General features: G+C 41.0%; 1 protein-coding gene across 1 annotated transcript in view; it reads left to right on the plus strand.

Annotated features, from left to right (window-relative positions):
• LOC126272791 (nuclear receptor 2C2-associated protein) overlaps positions 1-25,349 on the plus strand; it is a 51,994-nt gene that overhangs the window by 9,234 nt on the left and 17,411 nt on the right. The gene's annotated exons all lie outside the window — the stretch shown is intronic.

Here is a 25,349-nt window from a genome sequence, read left to right on the forward strand (position 1 = left end):
AGGTTAAATTAAAATTTTGCTTTGGAAAGCATTTTCTTACATTAAATATTATTGTATGGCACACAAAATGGTGTGGAAAATGCTGTGAAATTGTATTTATCCCATGTCCGTAGTTCAATTAGGAAATACTCTACAGCAATTCTAAAAACTGACATTCCTTGTTTTTGGTCCCATTTATGATAACTTTACAGCTCTAATTCAGGAACGAGTTGACATCTTTAAGAAAAGTTTCATATTTTCCTAAGTGTATACCAATGGTACACCTGTACCAAATTTCAAGAAAGTCTGAGATGATGAAGTTAGACACTGTGTTGATTTAACATGGAAAAAAACTCATCATGGAACTTCCAAAACAACTTAGTTCAGCCACATTTGCAATTAGAATCTTGCAGGACAGACAGTTCGGTAAATTGACATATTTTACATATTTTCACTCAGTAATGCCGTAGGGAATAATGTTCTGGGGTAACTCACCTTTAAGAAAGAAAGTCTTAGTTGTGCAAAAACATACTGTTGGAATAATATGTGGTGCTCATCCACAATTATGTTGTGGACATCTGCTTAAGGAGTTGGGTATTCTGACTGGCGCTTCGCAGTATATTTATACCCTCATGAAGTTTGTAGTACATTATCCACTGCTGTTCAAAAAGGAACAATTATATACATCATTATAATACCAGAAGCAAAAATGGCATTCATTACTCCACATTAAGGGTGCACAATGCTGCAACAAAAATTTTTGATCAGTTACCTGGTGATATAAAATGTCTTGCAGACAGGAAAGTAAAATTTGAAAATAACCTGAGAAAGTTTTTCCTTGACAACTATTCCATAGAAGAATTTCTGTTACTGTAATGTGTAAAAGGTGGCAGGTAGGAATTACTAACTCACATCTGTATATCTTTTTTTTTCTCCTTTTTGTAATATAAAAAAAAAGTAACCATATGTACAGATTATTTTGTGATGTGATTGTAGAATGACTTGTTCCACGTCATTATGATTGATTGTACAAATGATCCATGGAACATGTAACAAACTAACTAACTAACTGAATGTAACAATATTATGAAATGGATAGTTGCTGACCTCAGCAGCCAGAGAATGGTTGTATGTTTGTGAGTTGCAGTTGCTTCAGTTTGTGTGTGATCTCCAACAAAGGCCTTGTTGGTCAAAAGTTAATTTTCTGACAGTCTTTTTGCTGTGCCTATCTGCGACTCATCATCACTGCTATATGGTGAGTAGCAACTGTCCTTTTCAGAACATTTCTACATTCCATTCTGGATTTTCCATTGTTGAATTTTATGTAACTAAATGGCCACCAGTCGTAACAGAAACAGTACAATGCTTGGTTATATCTATGGTGACTAATAAAATTAGCAAGCTTATATTTATGCATGAGGTGGAAGGCTCCTGTCCTCACCCGAATATCTTAATGTAGGTTTGCTTGGGTTTACTTAAATGACTTGAAGTGTGCATTTGTGTTTTTCCTAATACAGTTTGTTTCCTTCCACAATTCTGCCCAAAAAAGATTGTAGTTGTTGGGGGAAGTGTTCATGCACATAAAAAACAGTTTTACTTTTGCATCCATAGATGTGTCAAAGCACTGCACTGAACAGGCATTTGAATGTTGTGTAGGGGCATCTGAAGTTAGTGAAACTATACTTGCAATTGTTGTTATTTATATGTCTCGTAGACGGACTTTCTGCTCAGGGTAGAGGGGTTCTTGGTTCACTTTATGGAAAGTAACAAAATTTAATTGTATGTGATAACTTCAGTATTAATTTTGTATGTGATTATGCAAGGAAAAGGATATTGGAAGATCTCGTAAATTCATGTGATCTGATACAGACTGTATTTTTTTTTTTTTTTTTTTTTTTTTTTTCATGTGGGGTGCAGGGGAACATTTGCACAATCACAGAGCATATTTTTATTCATTCTTCAGTACTAGATGAGCATTCTGTTAGTGAAAGCCTGAATGGCATTTCAGACCCTTGTGCACAATCTTTAACACTAAAAGGTTTTTGTACTCAAGCAAATGTTTCCATAATTAAAAAAAACTATGTAGAAAAGATAATCCAACAGCAGTAGAGTGTTTTTTAAACCCCATTAAGGAGCAAGAGTGACAGGATATTTATAGTGCTGATTCAATAGATGACAAATGTAATGCTTCAAAACAATGGAAAATCCATGATGGAATGTAACAATATTACTGCAGTCTCAGGCAATTGAAACCAGTGCGAGCAGCAGGACCTGCATGACAGGAGTGGCGACTGGGTGGGGGTAAGGAGGAGGCTGGACTGGGGAGGGGGAGGGATAGTATGGTGGGGGTGGCAGACAGTGAAGTGAAGTTATGCAGGTTACTCTGAGGGTAGGGAAGGGGGGGGGGGGGGGGGAGTAGTGGGGCTTAGTTGTTAAATAGTGGGGTGCCCCAGGGATCAGTGCTGGTATGCCTTGTAGAATTACAGGTTCCTGTTTGTGGACAACACCAACTTGGTAGTAAAGAAGGATGTGTGCAACATTTGCACTGTTTCAAATAGTACAGTTCAAGACATAAGTTCATGGCTTGTTGAAATTTCTAACACACAATTCAACAAAACCTGACATTTTAATTGTACAGAATGGGCCTGTGGTTAGTGAGCCTTAACAGTTCAAATTTCTATATACTCAGACAGATATTAAACAGTCATGGAAAGCCTACATTCAGGATCTTGTCTATTAGAACAGTATCTAAAGTAAGTGATAGTTAAGTGTGAAGCACTGTTTACTTATTTTCATTCCCTTATGATGTTGTTGTTGTGGTCTTCAGTCCTGAGACTGGTTTGATGCAGCTCTCCATGCTACTCTATCCTGTGCAAGCTTCTTCATCTCCCAGTACCTACTGCAACCTACATCCTTCTGAATCTGCTTAGTGTACTCATCTCTCGGTCTCCCTCTACGATTTTTACCCTCCACACTGCCCTCCAATGCTAAATTTGTGATCCCTTGATGCCTCAAAACATGTCCTACCAACCGATCCCTTCTTCTAGTCAAGTTGTGCCACAAACTTCTCTTCTCCCCAATCCTATTCAATAGCTCCTCATTAGTTACGTGATCTATCCACCTTATCTTCAGTATTCTTCTGTAGCACCACATTTCGAAAGCTTCTATTCTCTTCTTGTCCAAACTAGTTATCGTCCATGTTTCACTTCCATACATGGCTACACTCCAAACAAATATTTTCAGAAATGACTTCCTGACACTTAATCTATATTCAATGTTAACAAATTTCTCTTCTTCAGAAACGCTTTCCTTGCCATTGCCAGTCTACATTTTATATCCTCTCTACTTCGACCATCATCAGTTATTTTACTTCCTAAATAGCAAAACTCCTTTACTACTTTAAGTGTCTCATTTCCTAATCTAATTCCCTCAGCATCACCCGATTTAATTGGACTACATTCCATTATCCTTGTTTTGCTTTTGTTGATGTACATCTTATATCGTCCTTTCAAGACACTGTCCATTCCGTTCAACTGCTCTTCCAAGTCCTTTGCCATCTCTGACAGAATTACAATGTCATCGGCGAACCTCAAAGTTTTTACTTCGTCTCCATGAATTTTAATACCTACTCCAAATTTTTCTTTTGTTTCCTTTACTGCTTGCTCAATATACAGATTGAATAACATCGGGGAGAGGCTACAACCCTGTCTCACTCCTTTCCCAACCACTGCTTCCCTTTCATGCCCCTCGACTCTTATGACTGCCATCTGGTTTCTGTACAAATTGTAAATAGCCTTTCGCTCCCTGTATTTTACCCCTGCCACCTTTAGAATTTGAAAAAGAGTATTCCAGTCAACATTGTCAAAAGCTTTCTCTAAGTCTACAAATGCTAGAAATGTAGGTTTGCCTTTTCTTAATCTTTCTTCTAAGATAAGTCATAAGGTCAGTATTGCCTCACGTGTTCCAACATTTCGACGGAATCCAAACTGATCCTCCCCGAGGTCCGCATCTACCAGTTTTTCCATTCGTCTGTAAAGAATTCGCGTTAGTATTTTGCAGCTGTGACTTATTAAACTGATAGTTCGGTAATTTTCACATCTGTCAGCACCTGCTTTCTTTGGGATTGGAATTATTATATTCTTCTTGAAGTCTGAGGGTATTTCGCCTGTCTCATACATCTTGCTCACCAGCTGGTAGAGTTTTGTCATGACTGGCTCTCCCAAGGCCGTCAGTAGTTCTAATGGAATGTTGTCTACTCCGGGGGCCTTGTTTCGACTCAGGTCTTTCAGTGCTCTGTCAAACTCTTCACGCAGTATCTCCCATTTCGTCTTCATCTACATCCTCTTCCATTTCCATAATATTGTCCTCAAGTACATGATGTATGGGATTATATTTTTGGGTAACTCTTCTCACTTTCATAGTGTATTTCTGGCTCAGAAATGGCCAGTTTGGGCAATAAGTGGTGAATGTTTGTGAACCTCTTGTCGACCCCTGTTCATTAGTCCGTGTATTCGGAGATTGGCCTCTCAAAAAATATATATATACAAGGTGTGTTCAAAAAGTAAAGTGACTTCATATTTTTATGAAAAAATATTTATTTATTCATCAATATTCATGTTGTCCCCATGAAAGTAATCCCCCTCAGATACAATACACTTGCGCCAACACTTCTTCCAATCCTCGAAGCACTTCTCATAAGCACTTTTTGGTACAGCCTTGAAGTACTTCCAGCAATACAGTTTTTATTTCCTCAATCATTGAAAATCTTTGTCCTTTCATAGGTCTCATCAGTTTTGGGAACAGGAAAAAGTCGCAGGGGGCCAAATCCAGTGAATATGGTGACTGAGGCATGATGGTCATTTTGTTTTTTACCAAAATACCTCTCACAAGCAATGATGAATGAGCAGGTGCATTGTCGTGTTGCAAAAGTCATGAATTGTTTTTCCACAATTGCGGATGTTGTTTGTGCATTGCTTCTTGCAAACAGCGCATAACATCGATGTAATACTCCTTATTGACCGTATGACCTTGAGGCAAAAATTCATAATGCACTATGCCACAGCAATTGAAAGAAACAGTGAGCAAAACTTTGACATTTGATCGGACTTGACGGGCTTTTTCCGGTCTTGGCTGTCCGGGATGCTCCCATTTGGATAATTGAGCTTTGGTTTCTAGATCATAGCCCTAAAACAATGTTTTGTCACCAGTTATGACCCTTTTGAGCAAATCGGGGTCACCATTGACGTCATTCAAGAGCTCCTGAGCAATGCTCATTGGACGGTTCTTCTGATCAAAACTGAGAAGTTTTGGAACAAACTTCGCTGACACATATCTCATGCCCAGAACATCTGAAAAAAAATGCATGACACTAGCATATTGATATGCCAACATCCTCACCAACTTCTCTTCTGGTAATTAAACAATTTTCTTCACAGTTTCAATGTTATCATCTGTTTTTGATGTGCTGGCGCGTCCAGAGTGAGGTTCATCATTGGCATCTTCTCTGCCATCTTCCAGCTTGTACCACTTGTAAACAATTTTTTTTTTTTCTTCTTAGAGTAGACTCACTGTGTGCCACAACATTTCAGGTGTTCTACAGGACTTGATCCCATTTTTCACACAAAATTTGATGCAAACCCTTTTCTCCATTTTTTTATAATAATCAAAAATCACCGAGCACACTAAAACACGTCTAAACCTTTCTATCTATTGGGTGGGAGAAAAAATGCCATTCACCGAATAATGCCTCTGAAATAGACCACAAGATTGGTATTTCTGTCTTTGATTAACTGATGTGGCTAAACTGAACTCACAAACAACATAACATTAATAAATGCAAAAAAAATGATTTCATTGTGAAATTGGGATCTTTTTCTTCACTTAATCTAATACTTAAATTGAACTCTGTGGATCCTACCAACCACAAAACAACAATATTCGCAATAAAACACAATAACAAGCCTATTCTGCTGTAAAGTTTGTATTACTGCCATCAACTAACATTTAAGTTCAACTTAACTCTATGGTAGCCCCTACCATGAAAAAATATTGTACAAAAACACTAACAAATTTCTATGTAAAATTTGTGTTGATATTTTCACTTAATCTGTATTGTTCGACTAAAATCTGCACCTATATCTATATCCGTTCTCTGCAAATAACCGTGAAGTGTATGGCAGACGGTATTTCACACTGTACCAGTTGTTAGGGCACCTATGCATTTCATTCATGTATGGAGTGTGGGAAGACTGGCTGTTTAAATTACTGTGTGTGCACCATAATTAATCCAATCTTTTCCTCATGATTCTGTACCTTTATATCCCCTTCTCATCCTATCTGGTTGCAGTCCCACACACTCGAGCAATGTTCTAGGATGAGTTGGACAACAGGTTTGTAATCAGTCTCCTCTGTACAATGATTCCATTTTCCTGGTGTTCTATAAGTAAGCTGAAGTATGCCACCTGCTTTACCTATGATGGAGCCCATTTAATTATGCCATTTCATGTCTCTACAAATTGTTACAGCCAGGTATTTGCGCAAGTTAACTGATTCCAATTGTGACCCATTGATGTTGCAGTCATAGGATACCATTGCACAACTTTATACCTCTGAACATTTAAAGTCAATTGCCAATCTTTACATTACTCAGAAATCTTATGAGGATCTGACTGAATATAAGTGCCGCTTTTTCAGATAACTGCATCATGTGCGAAAATTCTGAGATTGCTATTAACATTGTCTGAAAGGTTGTTAATACACAATGTAAACAGCAAGGGTCCCCAACACACTTTCAATGCACATCCAAAGGTACCTCTACATGATTCTCCATCCAAATGACTCCTTTCCGTCTCCCTTAAAACCCACATCCTTTCCTCTTTTCCTCTCCTTCCCTCTTTCCTGAAGAAGCAAACGTCGGTTGCGAAAGCTAGAAATTCTGTGTGTGTGTTTGTGTGTTTTATTTATTGTGCCTATCTACCGGCACTTTCCCGCTTGGTAAGTCTTGGAATCTTTGTTTTTAATATATTTTTCCCAAGAAAATACTGTGTTTTTCTTACAAAAAGTACTCAAACCAGTAACAAATTTATTTTGTTACCTCATACAACTATACTGATATCATACAACTATACTGATAAGAAGTGTAGTGTGATACTGATGCAAGTGCTTTTCAGAAATTGAGAAATACCCCATCTACATGATTGCATTGGTCTATTGCTTTCAGGATGTCATTTGAGAAAAGTGAGAGTTGCATTTCACATGGTCAGTGTTTTCAGAATCCACAGTGATTGTTTGAGATGCCTCCTTATTTTTAAGCTGGGAATATGTTCTTAGATATAAAACAAATGGATGTCAAGGTTATTGGATGGTTGTTTCGTGGATCGTGCAATGGGTAATGGGGTTCTATTTAATGTTGTTGTGGTGGTGTGTATGTGTTATCGTAAAATGTATGAAAATGTAGCAGCAAGAATAACAGTATTGTTTGAAAGATGTAAATAAACTCTGTTATTTCTTATTTATGTGCTACTGAGCCTGACTATAACAACTTTCAATAATTCTCTACTTGACATTAAAATGTATGCACCAATTAACTAATATATTGCACTACAACCTCTACCCATAACACTGGTGTTGTAAATATTTTTATTTTAAGTTACTAATGAATTAGTTTGGGAAAAATTAATCTTACGCACCAGCCATAAAATTATTTCATTTACATAAAGTCTAAGATTTTTCTACGTAATGTTATTTTCACTTATGCAATAGAAAAATAATAAATTCCTGCGAGTTCTTGTCCTCGGAGATCAAATATTGTAATAATGATCAAAAGAATTAGTGTCTGATTAGTTCTGAAGTTTAAAATTGCCGCTTCATACATTCACATAATGGGGGCAAACAAAGCATAGTCTGAACTGCTGCAGACACAAAACTTAAAACATTCATAGTTGGTTATTTAGTCACAAATAAATGGCCAAACACTAGAATTCCATTCAGTACATTTTACATTATATTTTTCCTTTGTTCACTTATGACTACCTTTTACAATATTTAAAAGAATAGACCTCAGCTTATCTTTGATCTCATCCGCTTCATACATCATAGAGAAGAAGAACAGAAGAAGGAAAAATTCCACAGACAATACAATGCCAGTACACTCTTTTTGGTATTATCTTCTGTAATATGGTTGTAGGAAAATGGTTACAAAATAGTAAAAAATATTGTTGTTATTTCATAGTATAATAATAAGTCACAATAAAATAATAAGTCTTTTCACAGTTAAAAGTCATTTCTGGAAAAATCTTCCCCCCCCCCCCCCCCCCCCCCCCCGATACGTACGGGTCATCTGGGTAGAAATGCTCGCACACATCGTATTAGGTTTAGATGCTTCGTGGTAGACAGAGGAACTGTGACAGTGCAAACAAATTAGTGACACACAAACATACACATTATTGTCCTGCAATATGGAACTTAAGTTGTACAGCACCTCATTGGATGTGGTTGTGGACAGATACAACTAATCAGTGGCCTGTCAAGGTGTGCATTATCGAATACAGTGTCAACAACACTGTGTCCTTCCTGGGCACCACGTTGTCAATCACTGTAGTCCCTATGTGAAGGCTATAGGTGACTCCCCTTGTAGACAGTCACGCAGGCTGATCTCCACTAAGAACCGTAGCTACGGACTACAACCCTGGAACTCTGTACTAGAACTGTCATACACCTATTTTAAAAATGAACTGTCTGTTGCTGCCTATGGCCACCACTTATCACAACATGGAAGTCCATTTCATTGATGATGGCATGGAGATCGCTGATTGGGCCACGCTCGTGGTTGGCAGCGAACGTCAAAGCCCTGTCTGGGGGACTGATGACCTTGCAGTTTGATCACTTTCCCTCTCCCCCCCCCCCCCTTTTAAACCAACCAACCAACCTGCCCGGTATGCCAGTTGGAAACACACTCAGTGTATCAGCTCCTTTTACGGCCACTGGTAAGGATACAACACTTCCAGCTACTGGGCATGGTTTTTTCTTCAAGCAGTCTGCAGCAGATTATTGTTAAAGAAGGGCTTACTCAATCTTAAATTTGGTCCATTTTGTTAAATTTCAGCAGTTGTAGCTTTTCTCAACTCTACTAACTTCATTTGTAAAGAAACATTTGAAACATGAGTTCATTGTTTCTGCTTTTGCTTTGCTATTCTCAATTCCAGTTCCAGTCTCATGGATGAGGGACTGGACACTAACTTTTCTGCTACTAATAGCCCTTATATATGAGCAGAATTTCGTTGGGTTCTGTGAGGTATACTTTAACAAAATCAGCTTCAACTGTTATTGAAGGATTCACACATTGCCTTTTTTTGCAGCCAGATGTGTTCCATTCCATTCAGAATATCCTTATCTCTGGTGATATTTTTTTTATTTTACACCTATTATGTAGTAGTCAGTGCTTGTATACCATACATGCTACCTCTCATCATTAACTTTTCTACTAGGTACATATTTATCAGTTGCATGGCCTACTATTATTCTAAACCTGAGTCATAAATCTTCTACTTTCTTCTCTCCAGAACTGTTTCTAATTCCGTATTGTGATATGACACTACTGCATCCTTACATCATCATCATCATCATCATCATCATCATCATCATCATCATCATCATCATCATCTAAGACTGATTTTGCCTTTCAGCATTCAGTCTGGAGCATAGTCCCCCTTATAAAATTCCCCCATGATCCCCTATTCAGTGCTAACATTGGTGCCTCTTTATTCAGTGCTAACATTGGTACCTCTTCTGATTTTAAGCCTATTACTTCTAAATCATTCTTAGCCGAATCCAGGTACCTTCTCCTTGGTATACCCCGACTCTTCCTACCCTCTACTGCTGAACCCACGAGTCTCTTGGGTAACCTTGCTTCTCCCATGCGTGTAACATGACCCCACCATCTAAGCCTGTTCGCCCTGACTGCTACATCTATAGAGTTCATTCCCAGTTTTTCTTTGATTTCCTCATTGTGCACACCCTCCTGCCATTGTTCCCATCTACTAGTATGTGCAATCATCCTAGCTACTTTCATATCCGTAACCTCAACCTTATTGATAAGGTAACCTGAATCCACCCAGCTTTCGCTCCCATACAACAAAGTTGGTCGAAACATTGAACGGTGCACAGATTACTTAGTCTTGGTACTGACTTCCTTCTTGCAGAAGAGAGTAGATCGTAGCTGAGCACTCACTGCATTAGCTTTTCTACACCTCGCATCCAGTTCTTTCACTATGTTTCCATCCTGTGAGAATATGCATCCTAAGTACTTGAAACTGTCCACCTGTTCTAACTTAGTTCCTCCTATTTGGCACTCGATCCCTTTATATCTCTTTCCCACTGACATTACTTTCGTTTTGGAGATGCTAATCTTCATACCATAGTCCTTACATTTCTGATCTAGCTCTGAAATATTACTTTGCAAACTTTCAATAGAATCTGCCATCACAACTAAGTCATCCGCATATGCGAGACTGCTTATTTTGTGTTCACCTATTTTAATATCACCCAGCCGGTCTATTGTTTTCAACATATGATCCATAAATAATATGAACAACAGTGGAGACAGGTTGCAGCCTTGTCTTACCCCTGAAACTACTGTGAACCAGGGACTCAATTTACCATCAACTCTAACTTCTGCCTGACTATCTATGTAAAGACCTTTAATTGCTTGCAAAAGTTTGCCTCCTATTCCATAATCACATAGAACAGACAATAACTTCCTCATAGGAACCCGGTCATACGCCTTTTCTAGATCTATAAAACATGGATACAATTCCCTGTTCCACTCGTAATACTTCTCCATTATTGGCTGTAAGCTAAAGATCTGGTCCTGACAGCCTCTAAGAGGCCTAAACCCACACTGATTTTCATCCAATTTGTCCTCAACTAATACGCACACTTTCCTTTCAACAATACCTGAGAAGGTTTTACCCACAACGCTGATCAAAGAGATACCTCTGTAGTTGTTACAATCTTTTCTGTTTCCATGTTTGAAGATTGGTGTGATTACTGCTTTCGTCCAGTCTGATGGAACCTGACCCGACTCCCAGGCCATTTCAGTTATCCTGTGTAGTCATTTAAGACCTGACATTCCACTGTATTTGATGAGTTCCTACTTAATTCCATCCACCCCAGCTGCTTTATTGCACTGCAATCTATTGACCATTTTCTCCACTTCCTCAAATGTGATCCTATTTCCGTCGTCATTCCTGTCCCATTGCACATCAAAATCTGAAACATTACTGATTGTATTTTCACCTACATTGAGCAACTCTTCAAAATATTCCCTCCATCTGCCCAAGGCATCAACAGGATTCACCAGCAGTTTTCCTGACCAGTCCAAAATACTTGTCATTTCCTTCTTACCTCCCTTTCGAAGACTGCTAATTACACTCCAGAATGGTTTTCCAGCAGCTTGACCCAAAGTCTCCAACCTGTTTCCAAAGTCTTCCCAAGATTTCTTCTTGGATGCTGTAATTATCTGTTTGGCATTGTTTCTTTCTTCAACATAACTTTCTCTGTCTACCTGAGTTCTAGTATGTAGCCATTTTTGATATGCCTTCTTTTTCCTTTCACAGGCTGCCTTGACTGTGTCATTCCACCAAGCTGTTTGCTTCATCCTACCTTTACACACTACTGTTCCAAGACATTATTTGGCCACTTCTAGTGCTGTATCCCTGTACCTTGTCCATTCCTTTTCCAGTGACTGCAGTTGACTACATTCAACTGACTGGTACCTTTCTGAGATCACTGTTATGTACTTGTGTCTGATTTCCTTATCCTGAAGTTTCTCCACTCTTATCCTCCTACACATGGACCTGACCTGACCTGCACTTTCGACCTCACAATCCCAATTTCACAGCAGATTAAATAGTGATCAGTGTCATCAAAGAATCTGCTGAATACATGTGTGTCCCTCACAGCCTTCCTGAATTCCTGATCTGTTATTATATAGTCAATGACAGATCTGGTTCCCCTGTCTTCCCAAGTGTACCTGTGAATGTTCTTACGTTTAAAAAAGGAGTTTGTGATTACTAAGCCCATACTGGCACAGAAATCCAAGAGTTGTTTCCCGTTCCTGTTGACCCCCATATCCTCTCCAAATTTACCCATAACCTTTTCATACCCTTCTGTTCAATTTCCAATCCTGGCATTAAAATTACCCATGAGCAGAACACTGTCCTTGTCCTTTACTCTAACAACTATATCACTGAGTGTGTCATAAAATCTATCCATCTTATCTTGCTCTGTCCCTTCACAATGCGAATATACTGACACAATCCTAATTTTCTTGCTAGACACTGTCAAATCTATCCACATCAGTCGTTCGTTTACATACCTTATTGCAACTACGCCAGGTTCCATTTCTTTCCTGATGAAAAGCCCTACACCCCATTGTACTATTACTGCTTTGATTCCTGACAGGTAGACCTTGTATTCTCCCACTTCCTCTTCTTTCTCACCCCTTACCCGAATCACTAACAGCTGAAATGTCCAACCCCATCTTACTTGCAGCCTCTGCCAGCTCTATCTTCTTCCCAGAGTAGCCCCCATTTATATTAGGATGGATGGATGGATATGGTGGAAATGGGCGCTCAGCAGTGTACTCTTTAGCGCCCGGACGGAAATAACAACGGACAAGTGTCACTAAAATGCAGCAAGTGCTAAAATAGGACTAAAATTAAAGGTGAAAGGCTACATAGGCAGTTTGCACGTCAACAGTTGCAAAGTGGAATGCAGCACATAAAGACGATAACTGCAAGAGAACATAGGTGAAAGGGTTAAAATGAAACACATAGCACATGTTTGGAACCGGCCTATTACGAGTATAAAAGGAGTGGGAAGCCACTCGGCAACACACTAAAAATTCCAACCTAAAATTTTTGGCTGAAGGCCAGAAACATCACAGTACCTTAAAACTTTCTTGATACTTGCCTCGTCATCGGCTAGAATCGAGGGCAGATCCCCACTAATATTAACTTCCGCTCTGACAGAACGATATAAATCACACTCAACTAAAATGTGGCGTACAGTGATTCATACGCCACAGGCATCACACAGTGGAGGTTCTTCTCGCCGTAGTAAGAAGGCATGCGTAAGGGGACAGTGCCCTATGCGAAGACGTGTAAGGGTCACTTCGTCACACCTATGTGACCGGCACGAGGAACACCATGGCTGGATGGTGAGTTTCACCAATCGCAGCTTATTTTCCCTCACCGCCAGCCATTCCTCCTCCCACAATTGCATATACCTCCGCCGCATCACAGAAACAATACCTTGCAAAGGAATAGAACATTTTGTCACTTCCGGTAATCTGCAGGCGCCCTTGGCAGCTCTATCAGCTTGTTCATTTCCCCGTATGCCCACATGCACCCAGCAAAAGGACACTTGCTTGCCCTGTTGTTGGAGGATGTACAGTCGGTCGTAAATCAGCTGTTCCAACTTCTCCGCTGGGTACAGATTCTGCAGTGACTGTAATGCGCTCATTGAGTCAGAGCAAATTAGAAAGTTTTTGCCCTGAGTACACCGTATCTGCTCCAATGCTTTCAGGATCGCGTGAAGTTCTGCGGAAAAAACGGTGTATTCCTGGGGAAGGCGAATCCTGATGACACGTTCGGGGAACACTACTGAGCAGCCAAGAAAATCCCCCTGTTGGGATCCATCAGTGTATACTACTGTAAAATCATGATGCCTATCTAAAATGTTAAAAAATAAAGATTTGAAAGTAAAATCTGATGTACTGTCTTTCTTAAAATTTGCCAAATCTAAAATTAGTCTGGGCCTCTGGAGGAGCCAAGGTGGGTATCTGCTCCAACCTCGACATAAAACATTAAAACCAGCCACACCCATCTCTAAAATGCAGTCCTTTGCACGAATCCCATAGGGCCTTGTTGCTCATTGCCGGTTGCGAAAAAGCCTTTCCAGTGGAGGCTGAGCAACAGTGTGGTATGCAGGCGTGTATGGTGTGGATAATGTTTGATAGGCCTGGCGCACCATTAGTAGATGCCGCCGGAGGTGAAGTGGCGGTTCACCTGCCTCTGCACACAGGCTCGGTATGGGGCTCGTTCTGAACGCCCCAGTGGCCAGCTGAATCCCCTCATGGTGCACCACATCCAACAGCTTCAAATAAGCGGGTCTTGCAGACCCATACACCGTGCATCCATAATCAAGCCGGGACCGCACAAAGGCTCTGTAAAACCGGAGCAGACAAGTCCTGTCTGCTCCCCATGTGAGGTGACTAAGACATTTTAAAATAGACAGCGCCTTAAGAGACCGTTTTTTCAGTTCCTTAATGTGTGGCAGCCACGTAAGCTTAGAATCAAAAGTGAGGCCCAGAAACTTCACCGTGTCTTTAAAATTCAGAATGGTGTCCCTCATCCTCAACTCAGGCAAGTCAAAAATGGAATGAGAACGGTTAAAAAGAACACACACCGACTTATCAGTTGAAAACTGAAAACCACTCTTCTGTGCTCAGTCATCCCATTTATATTAATAGCTCCCCATCTCATTACCATTCGTTTGCCGAGTCGTATCTTAGGAGTCCCTGGTTTGTCAATTAGAGGTGGGACTCCGTCACCTCCAAAGGTCCAAGGCATTTTGCTCTGATTGTTGCCAGCATCATATTTATAGTACCAGGGAAGCAGGTTGCTAGCCTTACTTGTCTCGGGACCCATTGAGTTTTAGCCCTAACGGTTGAGGGACTAACTGGTGGGTTTGGTACTCTTTGCCACCTGAGCACAAAGGTGGCCATGACTCGGAATATGTCCGAGGTGCCCAGCCTAATTCCAAAGTAACTGGTATCCTGACTGTCAGGACCACTTACTTGGCCACTCATACGTTGCCCGTAGTTCATGAACTAGGACATGATACCAGGAACCCACACCTTATCTAGTTTGATGAAAATATATGTGGAATTTCCATGAGGAAATACTTGTAGTGCAATGCAGAGAGCAGATTGATGCTGTTATAATACACTTTATTAACCACAGGGAGATACAACGCAAATCTGTACACACTAGACAGTTGTTCGCAATGAACTAAAAATGTTAAAGATACTTGCGGTGCAGGAGCACAACCTTGTGCCCAAAAAGTCTTCGTCACTGGCATTTGCATTATCTATTGTGAGATCACTATAGAAGCCGCTGCCCCCTCCCTCCCCCCACCCCCTTTCCAGGAGTGTGGGGCACTGTGAGGAGGCATCATCAGAGGGCAGAGCTACCAACATTGTTTTTGCTAATGTGCACGTCACCAACCCTACCGTGGCTGGCTACTTCGCAGGACGAGGATAGCCGTTTCTTGGTTAGAGGTAAGAGAAAGGACATGAAATTGTGATCCTCGACCTGTCTCAGTGCAGGTGATCTTGATGGAGGTTGGGTGGAGATCAGATGGGGCAGCTATGCCGCCGATGTTGGTCTTCACAGACCTCAACGAGCTGTGGTGGGGTAGTGCTGGTCTGAGGTGTGATCAGGTAGTGGGTACAGTTACGTCTGGCTCTGCATGAATTCTTGGAGACAAGTGTTGTTTCTTAGAAGCAGTGATGGTTAAGAGCCCATCCAGCCTATAAACTTTATGTAATCATGGCCGGCTTGACATCAGTGGTAAGTTTGTAGCTGTGATTGAACTGTCGGGAAATAAAACAGTTATCTACTTGGCGTTCCTTGGGTTGTCTGTCGACCACAGTGAAATCATCCACCAGCTTTACTTTTATGTTGTCTGACTGGAATTGACCCACATCAAGTGTCACTATGAATGTATTGTCATGTTCAAAATGTCTGATGTTTCGCTGTGCTTCAATGTGACATAGATAGTGGTGTTACTCCCCGCATCCACTGTGCCAATTGTATCCTGGAAATTCATGCAAGTTTAAATCAAGTACCTGAAACAGTTGTAGACTTGCCATGTAGCAAAATATTGAAGGTATTGGTTCCTCATTTTAGCATACTGTGAGGACCCAAATATGGTGGCTGCAGCATAGGTCTGATAGTATCATCTCACAACGTGACATATTCATAATCTACTAAATTTTTGGTGAGTTGTGTGCCTGTGGTGGAGGTATTCTAAGCTGTGCGCTGCGCTGTTTCACACAGTTGATAAGAGCAGTTAGTTCCTTAGTGGCTGGTGCTTACGCTATTGTTGAGTAGTTGTAGATGGTTGTTGTGTGTGTAGCACAAGGAAGGTGCTTGTGGAGTTACGTTCTATGAAGCCAGCTGTGCATATAAAGGTGAACTACCAATGACACCTTTTTATTGATTCTCCGCTGTTTGTTTGGTGAAGGGTACCTCATGCCAAACCTGAGGAGAGATCAGAGTGATGGAGGAAATCTGTGCCCAAGATTGGTTCACAAACATGTGCACTCAAGAACTGGCATGAAAATTTTTCATAGAGTCCAAGGCCTATGGTGTGTGTTACAGTCCCATAACATTTCATAGACAAAATGTTTGTGGCTGTAGTTGGGTGGCCAGTGTAGGAATCTCTGTTGCTGGATTCTCCCTTGGGATGCTGGATGCTTGCGAGCCGGTGTCGACCACAAAGTGTTGATTTGGGAAGTGATGTATCATGTAGAGTTCACCACTGTTACTTAGAACATATTTAAACTGTAGGGGACAAGCAACTGCGGCAATCTGTTGTGCCTATTGCAGACTGTATTTAGTGTTTGGGTGTTTGTGCAGTTGCACACTTTGCCATCACAGCTGAGGTTACATTGACTTACCTGCCAGTGGAATGCTGTCGCCAGCCCAGGGCATGTTCGTTATGGCTGGTCTGAGGTCACCACCATCATGGTTGGGGCTAGTGATGGCACTCTTGTAAGTGCCTGGAAACGTTTGGATCATGTTGGCTGCCATGGCTGCAGCCAGTGTTGTACTTCAGAAATGCACTGGTGATGACCATTTTGTCTGATATATTTGGGTGCTGTTTATGTTGACAAATAGCAAATACAAGGTTTTTCTTTTCTCAGCCAAAAACAATGCTATGAATGCATAACATTGCGCATTTATTATTTGAAGTCTCCTGAGTGAGCATGCCAAGTTTCCGTTACTTATGTCAGATAGCGAGACAGTGCAGCTGCAGGGCAGTTTCGAAATGGGACATGTAGGTGATGTATGTTACAAGCAATGTGCCATCATTGAATTTCTCACTGCAGAGAAAGAAATTGTGGGCAATTTTTACAATGTATGTGGAGCATCTGCTGTCGACAGAAGTACAGTTAGTCACTGGGTATGGAGGGTGATCAGAAGGTGGTTTGGCGGAGCTCCACGATTTGCAGCAGTCAGGAAGACCGTCCACGGCTGTCCCACCTGACAGTCCTGACCTTGCCCCCTCGAACTTCCACTTGTTAGGGCCATTAAAGGATGCCATTCATAGAAGACATTTTGAGGGCAATGAGAAGGTGATTTCACACATGAAGTACTGGCTCCACCACCAGGACAAGCATTGGTACCAACAGTGCATACACCCCCTTGTTTTGTGCTGGAGGAAGGCCATGGAATGGGATGGAGATTACGTGGAAAAGTAGGGTGTGTAGACAAAACACCATTCTTTTGTGTGTGTAATCCTCATTATGTTCAATAAAGAATTGCTGAATAAAAAATGCAGTGCATTACTTTCTGGACAACCCTCGTTGTCTGTCAGCGAGAAGTAAGTTGCACTCCACTGAGTCACTCTCTTTTTTTTTTTTTTTTTTTTTTTTTTTTGCGAGATCATTGCCAATTGTATCTTTGGTGGTTGTTTGATGGCCCAAACATCCATAGTGCATTGAGTGGCATGTGATTTGAGTTGATTAATGTACAAAAGCATTGCCAGAGCTAAGATGGTTCCTGTTGCCTAAACGGGAGCCAAACTTGCAGTCGGAACATGCCTCGACAACGACATGGAGCAAGTGAAACACACAAAAGTAGGTAAAATGTGGACAACCATGTAGCCACTCTGCCAAGCTACAGCCTTCAATCAAGGTGGCCTTGTTTGTAACCCACGAAGGGCATTGAGGTCAAACAGCATTGAAATGGAAGGATGATTATTAACTTTTCAATTAACCATTTATTAAGAAAAACAAATCAAGTAATTAAGGAGAATAATTACAATAACATGATTTATTAAGAATGATTTTTCCTTTGCCAGAAGTTCAGCTGTTTTCACTCAGAATAGATGAATAGACGTTTGTATGGAGCTCTGTCCACCAGTAAATCCACATACAAGGATAGGTCACAGCCTACACTGAAACAACTGACTGTTAATACATAACAGGAAACTAGAAATTCTTGGCATGGCCATACAGTATAGCACATTTTGTGTATGGTTAACAAGCAGACTACACATCAACCATGTGCTTTCCTACAAGGCTACAGTTACAAAATAACATCAAAAGATGTGTTAAATTCACAGATGATAAAAGTACTCATACAACTTCCCGTCTATAACTGTACAAACCAGAAAAGAGTGTATTGTCAGATCTGATAATACAGTTTAAATCACTATGTTGGCACACAATCTGTTAATATTAACAAGAAAATGGTTTATAACCACACCAGGACAGAGTACTTGTTTCAGTCAGAAGCATACATGCATTTATTTCATACTTCAAACTTGAGTAAACACAAGATAGTCATTGCCACAAGCTCAGGTTGCAGCACCTCCAGACACCACACTACTGCAGGCCTGCAATTACTCAATCTGTATGGCCAGCCCATAAACCTTGTTGACAGCTTGCAGAACAGCTCTTCCTGATTCAGCAAGTGACTGCCTTTCCTCTCATGGCTCCAACCAGTGAATTCCGCATGCTACCTGCTGCCTTATAAACACTTTCACCATCAGAGGGGAAGAGCACAAACCTCTAGGAAGTAGAGCCAGCCTGTGTGTGCTAATACCAAACTGGGCAATAGTGACGCGAATGGCCCATCATTTAGAGTGGTAGAGGTCATGTGCCTTGTTGAGGAGTGGGTATGTTCACGACACTGCATTCAAGGGAATTTGGACATGTGTCTCTGTGAGGTCAGTTGTACTAAATAAATTGGCATGGCTTAGTTTTGCAAAGAATTTATTTGAGATTGGCTAGGGGTAAGTTTCCACTTTCGTTTTCCTTAATGTTACTTTAAAATCCTCACAGAGTCTTAACGTGCTGTCGGCTTTGTGTACTGTTACCACTGGAGTGGCCCACTGACTAGGAGGAATTGATACTAACACTTCTTCATTAGTTAGTTGATCCATTTCTCCTTTAAGACCCAGGGACACCAGATGAGCCCAGAAAAAGTGCAGGATAGGTGTCACCTTAAGAGTGACATGAACCTTGAAATCAGCTGCCCTCCCTAATCCAGATAAGAAAAGTGAATATATCTCTCGCAGAAAGTCTTAAGAGCAGCACAAGGCCATTTGGACTATGTGGCATGTACTGTTTCAAGAATCATGAATTCAAAAGCATGGAAAAGTCTATTCCAAACACATTATCCATTTTGGGATTAGCTACCACAAGAAAAATTACTGGATGGGTGACTAGGTTGTGAGTTAGTAAACTAAAAACTTTCATAGCACGGCAAATGTTGATCTCCATAGTCCCAAAGAATTGACTTGGCTGTCTGCAGTGTAACAAGCTCAAGTATGCAGATTAGAAGGCAATGATATAGAAGCAAATGGTGTCCAGGAGTAGCTTCACTGAGTGTTTGACTATAAATGCATGTAGGTACATTTGCTAGGCTGTGTGCTGAGAAGTCTGTACTTGTGTAGTTTTATCACTCTCTTGGTTCATGTTCATAGATTCGGATGTGATTGTATTGGAACTGCTACAACATACCCCTAGCAGGAGCCCATTTCTGCTGAATGTGTAGCGTATTGTGTGTTAATGGAGGAACATGCTGCATGTGAGATGAAGGACTGAATGTTTAAAGGCAAACAACTGTGCTGCTGCTGACATTGCCCATCACTGCTGGTGTAGGTCACAGAGCAGGTGAGGACCCCATCAGAACTGGTTTGATGCCCTTACAACCACTTCTGTAGAGCTATCTGCCTTAACATCTTCTTCCATCAAAAACTAAATATGGGCTGCATGGACAGTTTCACAGGCTTGAAATATTCACATTACTTCCTTCAGAGACAGATCCAATTTCCTCAATGCATGGTTCCTCAGTTCAGAGTGGAGGAAAAGGTGCACAATAACGTTCATGATTAAAGTGCTGCATAGTTCTGCCTTCACAGAAAATTAAAATTGCAATTTTTAATTAATCCCAGTAGGTCAATGACCTGGTCAGCACAAGATTGATTGGGACCCTTTCTGCACTGTCAAAATTCTAACTGGGCAGCAGTAATGTGTTTCTTCATCAAAAAATGTGCTTCCATAAAGAAAATATTCTAGACAACTCAAGTCCTGCTGGATTCATTAATGGCTCTAGCTTTTGTTTTAGGTAAGCTCTAGTTTTTGGTTGAGGTGGTACAGTTTGGTGTTTCCTGACAAGAACATAGCCTTTTGTCTTTCCATGGCAGAAAGTTGGCAAGCCATAAAATATAACTGCAGTCATTGGCAGTAAGTCTTGGTCTCTTCACTTTGGTCATTAAATACTGGGATAACCATAAACACTGGTGTCACAAAAGATATACTTGTTACACTCGCTACTGCTTGCACTGCCTTTAATTTTGCTGCTGTTAGCTCATAACTCTGTGCAGTTGTGGTAGTAATTGTAGTTCCTCGACAGTTGAAGAAACAACACCCATGCCTAATTACAAAAGTTCAAAGTCTGACTTGTATGCATCGCAGGTCCCAAGTTGTCACACTTCCAAAGCATTGCAATCTATTTTAAGTAAGCATTTCAATTCAAGTCCAGTTCATACAGTAATAATAACCAGAGGGCACAATGCAGACACAATAAACCAAACCAATATGCCAACCAGCCCACACTTTACTAATTCCATTACACTTGATTCAGACTGGCCCTGGGCTGTCTTATATGCAGAAGTCTGGCGTTGTCTTGCCATATGTGCTCGTGATGATGAGCATCATCTGTGTGGTGGTGTCAAGGCACTTGGCAGTAATGTTACACCAGGTAGTCAGTTTGCATAGTGATGTTGGGTAGTGTCACAACAGATTGAAGCAGAGAACTTGAAGCTTGCAATTGACACAAATTGTGAAATGCATCTTTAATGCTGAAACAAGATTTTTTGCAGATGGTGCATTGAAAAGAGACAATATGTGAATCCAGCCCAACAAAATAACTCTCAAGCAGCATGTTAACTGCACACTGAAAGTCAATGAGATCTGTTCATCTCCTAGTTCAAAGTTTATGGTTCCTTTTTCATCATGAAAACACAGTGCTATAGGACACTTGTATAGGAAGAGACTGAAAATGTGGACTTGACCTACAATTAGGATGTACTCTGATCTTATTATATATAATGGTAAGACAGAGATTTAGGAACCAGGTTTTAAATTATAAGACATTTCCAGGGGCAGATGTGGACTCTGACCACAATCTATTGGTTATGAGCTGTAGATTAAAACTGAAGAATCTGCAAAAAGGTGGGAATTTAAGGAGATGGGACCTGGATAAACTGAAAGAAGCAGAGGTTGTACAGAGTTTCAGGGAGAGCATAAGGAAACAATTGTCACGAATGGGGAAAAGAAATACAGTAGAAGAAGAATGGATAGCTCTGAGGGATGAAGTAGTGAAGGCAGCAGAGGATCAAGTAGTGGTCCCGGTCGCCTTCGCTGGACTGGATGGCCAAGCGGTGACCTCTCCAGTTGTCAGGATGCTAGAAAATGACTGTGGGCGCTTCAGAAATGCCAAAGAAACATTATTAATTCATACAACTTTATTCCTGCCGAAAACGATGTGGCTTCCCTGAGTCCTCGCTGACTCGTAGTGATGACACCAGATCCGGAACGCGCAGTCTTGCTAGCGCAGCGCCATGTGTTGTGACGTAGCGGAAGAATGTCGTTACATCGGCTGCCGGTGGATGGCACCACCCGGCTGGCTGGCGGCTCGGCTGTGGACAGCAAGCTGCTGTGCGTGGAGGCTCTGGGTTGGAGTCCCGGTGCTGTTGGCACAAGAGGTGTTCTCGTAGTGCGGAGTGTACTCTATCCCACCCCGTCTTCTTCCCTGCTGCTCCTGGTGGCTCGTCTGCAGTGGACGGGGGGAACGGGCTGCAGTCCCCCATCGTCGTTTGCTCAGCCGGTTGTGACGGCGGATGCACAGCGCGACGCCCCGCACAATCTCAACGACGGTTCACTGATGTGGTCAGCATTGGCGGCGAGCAAGTCTGCCGCGATGTCTGCTAATACTGCGTAGGTGATTGACAGCAGCAGCAGAGAGGACCAGGGCTGGTACTGTCCCCTCACCCCTGCTGCTGGATGGGCCGCCCTTACTGCAACATCTCCTTAATAAAGATTAACATGTCGATTACCGAGCTGAGCACTATGCAGCGACCCAGTACACATCTAACTGCAAGTCTAATTGCGAGTGCGAGTGCGAGTGCAAGTGCGAGTACTTTGTTGCTATCAAAGCTGGCGTATTTAAAGGAAGCACGAGCGACTTCCTGATGTCGTGCTCGTTCGTAATGACCGCATTCGTTCCACTTATGCTGCTGATTCATCTGTCGTACTCACCCCTTAGGTGTTCGTGCGACAGAGTTACGTGTTGTTGTGGCAGACTTATGCGAAGTTGTGAAATGCAGTACAGCTGACGCTATACCTCTGTCTTGCACTCTACGAAAGTCTCCGTCTAACACAAACCCGTGTGCTAAGCAATTCTCTCTCGCCTGCTGTGTGTAACCAGGTCAGTGCCCCTGCGTGATGACACATTCCGATATATGTGCAATCCTCCTACGTCTTGGCTAACGTACTGCCTCTGGCTCTTGGCATATGCAACGAAACTTCGACAACATTCCACGTTTCCAACTCTTTACTATTCCGCGACACTACAGTAGGTAAAAAGACGAGGGCTAGTAGAAATCCTTGGGTAACAGAAGAAATATTGAATTTAATTGATGAAAGGAGAAAATATAAAAATGCATTAAATGAAGCAGGCAAAAAGGAATACAAACGTCTCAAAACTGAGATCGACAGGAAGTGCAAAATGGCTAAGCAAGGATGGCTAGAAGACAAATGTAAGGCTGTAGAGGCATATATCACGAGGGGTAAGATAGATACTGCCTACAGGAAAATTAGAGAGACCTTTGGAGAAAAGAGAACCACTTGTATGAATATCAAGAGCTCAGATGGAAACCCAGTTCTAAGCAAAGAAGGGAAAGCAGAAAGGTGGAAGGAGTATATAGAGGGTCTATACATGGGTGATGTACTTGAGGACAATATTATGGAAATGGAGGAGGATGCAGATGAAAATGAAATGGGAGATACAATACTGCATGAAGAGTTTGACAGAGCACTGAAAGACCTGAGTCGAAACAAGGCCCCGGGAGTGGACAACATTCCATTAGAACTACTGACGGCCTTAGGAGAGCCAGTCCTGACAAAACTCTACCATCTGTTGAGCAAGATGTATGATACAGGCGAAATACCCTCAGACTTCAAGAAGAATGTAATAATTCCAATCCCAAAGAAAGCAGTTGTTGACAAATGTGAAAATTACCGAACTATCAGATTAATAAGTCAAAGCTGCAAAATACTAACGCGAATTCTTTACAGACAAATGGAAAAACTGGTAGAAGCTGACCTCGGGGAAGATCAGTTTGGATTCCGTAGAAATATTGGACTCTATGACTTATCTTAGAAGAAAGATTAAGGGAAGGCAAACCTACATTTCTAGCATTTGTAGACTTAGAGAAAGCTTTTGACGATGTTGACTGGAATACTCGTTTTGAAATTCTGAAGGTGGCAGTGGTAAAATACAGGGAGTGAAAGGCTATTTACAATTTGTACAGAAAGCAGATGGCAGTTATTAGAGTCGAGGGGCATGAAAGGGAAGCAGTGGTTGGGAAGGGAGTCAGACAGGGTTGTAGCCTCTCCCCGATGTTATTCAATCTGTATATTGAGTAAGCAGTAAAGGAAATAAAAGAAAAATTCAGAGTAGGTATTAAAATCCATGGAGAAGAAATAAAAACATTGAAGTTCACCGATGACTTTGTAATTCTGTCAAGAGACAGCACAGGACTTGGAAGAGCAGTTGAGCAGAATCGATAGTCTTGAAATGAGGATATAAGATGAACATCAACAAAAGCAAAACGAGGATAATGGAATGTAGTCGAATTAAGTCAGATGATGCTGAGGGAATTAGATTAGGAAATGAGAGACTTAAAGTAGTAAAGGTGATTTGCTATTTGGGGAGCAAAATGACTGATGATGGTCGAAGTAGAGAGGATATAAAATGTAGATTGGCAATGGCAAGGAAAGCATTTCTGAAGAAGAGAAATTTATTAACATCAAGTATAGATTTAAGTGTCAGGAAGTTGTTTCTGAAAGTATTTGTATGGAGTGTAGCTATGTATGGAAGTGAAACATGGACGGTTAATAGTTTGGACAAGAAGAGAATAGAAGCTTTTGAAATGTGGTGCTACATAAGAATGCTGAAGATTAGATGAGTAGATCATATAACTAATGAGGAGGTATTGAATAGATTGGGGAGAAGTGGAGTTTGTGGCACAACTTGACAAGAAGAAGAGACCAGTTGGTAGGATTGGTAGGACATTTTCTGAGGCATCAAGGGATCCCAAATTTAGCATTGGAGGGCAGTGTGGAGGATAAAAATCGTAGAGGGAGACCAAGAGATGAATACACTTGGCAGATTCAGAGGGATGTAGGTTGCAGTAGATATTGGGAAATGAAAAAGCTTGCACAGAATAGAGTAGCATGGAGAGCTGCTTCAAACCAGTCGCAAGACTGAAGTCCACAACAACAAAAACAACAACAACTGTTCTTAACATTTGTGATTTGTTAAACATGGGTCAGGGATATTGAGAAATCAGTCATAGTGTTGATGGTAAGAAATTTGTGGTCTTCACACCAACTAACTTCACCCAAGGTGGTTTTTTTTTTTTTTTTTTTTTTTTTTTTTTTTTTTTTTTTTTTTTTTTTTTAGACCTGTAGACCTACTACAAACAGCACTGACATTCTAATTTACCCTACTTCTAGACTGTTAATGTCAATAGGCATTGTTCCATTTTAATGCGTATGTTTGTATGAAATTTCTAAATAATACCCACAAACAAGCTAGTATGAATACACTATGCAGTCTGTTGAAAGAAACGTATTACAGATGCTGAATCAGTAAAATTATTAAGAAGGAACACAATGAGCAGTTGTAATCAGACATTGTTGTGTTTGTTTGTATGATATTAAAGCTCCACAGATTACATCAATATGCAGAGCTGTAGTACATAAATAAAACTAGTTGAGTCAT

This window comes from Schistocerca gregaria, chromosome 5 (assembly GCF_023897955.1).
Source record: "Schistocerca gregaria isolate iqSchGreg1 chromosome 5, iqSchGreg1.2, whole genome shotgun sequence".
NCBI classification, from domain to species: Eukaryota; Metazoa; Arthropoda; class Insecta; order Orthoptera; family Acrididae; genus Schistocerca; species Schistocerca gregaria.